The 4,340-nt window shown below is 39.1% G+C and overlaps 1 pseudogene; it reads right to left on the reverse strand.

The window, feature by feature from the left end:
* LOC104804675 overlaps positions 1-3,707 on the reverse strand; it is a 5,975-nt pseudogene extending 2,268 nt beyond the window's left edge.
* Between the last annotated feature and the right edge of the window lie 633 nt (positions 3,708-4,340).

Here is a 4,340-nt window from a genome sequence, read left to right on the forward strand (position 1 = left end):
ATACCATGACCTCAAAACTCATCCAATAGCAATAACCCTCTACGGATCGCCGCCGTAGTCGGGGTTATCACTTCACGTGGATCGCAGCCATGCCTGGATTGTTATCATACCATAACATACGGATCGCCGCCGTACCATGTTCTCAAAACTCACTTTAAAAATATTTTTAGCACAGTCTGAGGTCACATCACAGTCCCTAACTCAATTCTTTACTTCTCCTATCTTTCCGAACATCATGCCAAAATTTAAGTAGTATCAACAGTTCAACTCATTCTAACGATCCAATAAATCCATTAAGAAACGTCACAAGCCATAATCACTCAACAGAAATTTATCAATCATCATTCATTACTCATCAATCATCAATCATCAATCATCACTCATCAGTCATCAATCAACAATCAACATGCATCATAAATTCGCAAGAAAATTTAAGGCGTCTATCCTAAAATTCTAACCGCATGATATCTACGTTCCCTATCATCATGTCTAAGCGAATAGAAAAAAAAGGAGTTCTGTCGAGTTCCCTCACCTTGGTCTAAACGATGAACCCTGAAAGATTCGCTCTAATCCTCGATCCCGGGTTCAATAACCTCGAGATTTTCTTCACCTATAATTAATTATCATATAATAAATTTAATCAACAAATTATTTTTCAAAAATATTTACTACCGAAAAAAAAACATTAATCAAATGATAAGTCTTATAGTTAAACTGTTTTATTTTAAATCTTTCGAATATCTCTAAATACTTTGAATTTTATAAAACGAATTTCGGATTTGAAATCACGGGATTGAAACGGTTCAATCCATGTCATCGGAAAACTTTCTGGCGACGGTGGCCGGTGGCGGTGGTCGGCGGTCGGTGGCCGGCAGCGGTCATATATCCCGGAATCATCTAATTTTTCCATATCTTATGTAAAATCACTCAAGGAATCCAAATCCAAAGTTATTTTGGCCTAAATCGAACTAGAATTGTCTAAAACTTGATTTTTCTCCGATGTTTTCTGATGATTTTTTCGGTGACGGTTCACTGTTTCCGGTGACGACACTACCCAAGAAAGATTCAGCTCGCCAAGAGCTTCCAAACCCCTCAAGTCTCGCCCAAAACCGAGCTTTTGTTCACCGGAAATCTACAAAGTTCGTTGACAATGGAGGTGAAAGAAAAACGACGAAAGAGATAAGAAAGTAGCATGGAAACGAACCAACGGTGATGGGGCGGTGGCAATAGGATGGTGGTCGGCGTTCAAAGATGTCCAAGGACTCAAATCGGAGCAAAAATCTTGTTTGGGAGCTTTTTGGTTCGGCCATGGAAGGAGAAGGAAGAAGAAAAGAAACCCTAGCGAAATTGCAATCCAACAATCCTATATTTTCTGAAATTTACAAATTCTGTCCAAACTTTTATTTCGTACTAAAAGGCCCTCCATGAAATAACAGATTTTTCTAGAACTTTTTAATTTTATCACTTGACCCCACAAACTTTTTTTTTTAAATTCGTTTATTATAATTTCACCACCCTTAAAAGAAGAATTCGTCCCGAATTCTAGAACGACCTATAGTATGTACGATTTCTTACAAAAAAGGTGGGGATAACGAGTCTTCATGTCGTCCTCCAATTCCCAAGTCGCATCTCCTCCTTTGTGGTGTGTCCATGCGACCTTTACTAGAGGTATTTCTCTTCTCCGCAGTTGTTTAACCTTTCGTTCAACAATCTCGATAGGTTCTTCTTCATAAGTCCCATCTGGTTTTAACTCAAGCTGTTGATAATCAATAATATGATCAGGGTCAGGATGGTACTTTCGAAGCATGGACACGTGAAACACATCATGAACTTGTGCCAACTCGGGGGTAAGGCAACCTTATAAGCCACTGCCCCTATCTTACTCAATACCTTGAAAAGGTCCAATGAATCTGGGTTTTAGCTTCCCAACCATCCCAAAACGGGTCTTTCCTTTAGTTGCTTGGACTTTGAGAAATACTTCATCATTCTCTTGGAAGGTCAAGTCACGTCTGTGCTTATCTGCGTAACTTTTCTGTCTATCCTTTGCTGCTTTCATTTGTTTCTGAATAATCTTAATCTTTGTTGTGGTTTCATCCATGATATCAGGACCCAACAATCGTCTTTTCCCAACTTCTGTCCAACAAAGAAGCGTCTTACAAGGTCTCCCATATAACGCTTCAAAGGGTGACATCCTGATACTTGAATGAAAACTGTTGTTGTAAGCAAATTCCACAAGTGGTAAGTGGCGATCCCAATCTCCTCCCCAATCCAATACACAAGCACATAACATATCCTCCAATGTTTGTATCGTTCTCTCTGATTGTCCATCGGTCTGATGATGATAAGCCGTACTTAATCGTACCTTAGTGCCCATAGCCTCTTGGAAACTATTCCAAAATCTCTAAGTGAATCGTGGGTCTCTGTCTGACACAATACTAGTAGGGACTCCATGAATTCTTACTACCTCTTCTAGGTAAACTTGTGCTAAACTAGGCATTGTAAACGTCTTCTTAATCGAGATAAAATGTGCTGACTTAGTCAAACGATCCACAATAACCCATATCGCATCATTTCTCTTTGGTGTCCTTGGCAAACCAACTACAAAATCCATCGTCACTAACCAACTGACACGTTAGACAATGAGTAACAAATCTTGCAATATCCTTTTTCATGCCATGCCAAAGAAAATACTGCTTCAAATTTTGATACATCTTTGTAGTACCCGGATGTATGGAATATCGCGTGTTATGTACCTCTTTCAATAACTCTTTCCTCAATTCTTCATCTTTAGGCACATAAGCACGACCTCTCAATAGTATCAACCCAACATTTGAAGTGGAATACCCTGCCCTTGTAAAATCTTCGGGCTTTTCCATCAATTCTTTCGCCTTTTCATCTGTTTCTTGAGCCATCTTCATCTTTTCCAGCCAACTATTCCATTTTATAGCACTAGTTTACAATCCGTCTTGATTCTCCTGAGCTGATATCTGCATTAAACTCAATTGAGTCGTTAGATCACTTGCCAATCTCAAAGTAGATATCTCAACTTTCTTTCTACTCAAGGCATCTGCAACCACATTAGCTTTGTCGGGATGATAGGCAATATCCACATCGTAATCTGCCACTAATTCCATCCACCTGCGTTATCTCAAATTTAGTTCCTTTTGAGAGAACACATACTTAAGACTTTTATGGTCAGTGTATACTTGAACCTTTTCCCCGTACAAGTAAGATCTCCAAATCTTCAGTGCAAAAATCACAGCTGCAAGTTCTAAATCGTGAGTAGGGTAGTTTTCTTCATGTTTTCGAAGTTGGCGTGATGCATACGCAATAACGCGGCTTTCTTGCATCAACACGCATCCTAACCCTTGGTGAGAGGCATCACTATACACCACAAACGGTTTTCCGAGCTTTGGTAATACCAAAATAGGAGCTGATGTCAATCGCTTCTTCAACTCTTCAAAACTTGTCTCGCATTTTTCGTCCCATTCAAACTTCAAACCCTTTCCCGTCAATCTCGTCAATGGCTTAGATAGGTTGGCAAAACCCTTTACAAACTTTCTGTAATACCCATCCAACCCGAGGAAGCTTCGAATCTCTGTAGCATTAGACGGTCTCTCCCAATCAAATATAGTCGACACTTTGGATGGATCTACTTTCAATCCTTCCGCAGATACCACATGCACCAAAAATCCTACCTCTTGCATCCAAAAGTCACCTTACTCATCTTTGCATATAACTTTTCTCTCCTTAAGCGTTCCAACACCTTCTTCAAATGTATCATATGGTCCTCATGAGATTTGGAATACACAAGGATGTCATCAATGAAGATGATAACAAACTCGTCTAAATAATCCCTGAATGTTGTGTTCATCAACTCCATAAAAATTGCAGGTGCATTAGTAAGTCCAAATGGCATGACAACAAATTCAAAGTGTCCATACCTTGTTCTGAAAGCAGTTTTCTGTTGGTTTAGTGCTCTATGATGAACTGTTTATGAGCTTTATTTAGATACATTTGATGTATTGATACTTTCTATGGTTTTATGAGAGTATTTGATTCATTACATGTTCTTGCATACTAGATGTGTTATGAAATCCATGTATTGTTATGAACAATACTAAACTCCCTAGTCTTGTGTCGTTATGGGAATAACGACATAATAAGACTAGTATGATGTGTGATTGATGATCATATAGATGATCATAGGTATTGGATACGATCACAATCATAGGTATTCGTTGGAGAACGGAATACTGGATTGACCCGCATGAGATTGTCACATGGACTAGCGTCATGACCTGAATCTCATATGACGGTTCCATGATTGGATCCTAAGA

This window comes from Tarenaya hassleriana, unplaced genomic scaffold (assembly GCF_000463585.1).
Source record: "Tarenaya hassleriana unplaced genomic scaffold, ASM46358v1 Cleome92, whole genome shotgun sequence".
NCBI lineage: Eukaryota > Viridiplantae > Streptophyta > Magnoliopsida > Brassicales > Cleomaceae > Tarenaya > Tarenaya hassleriana.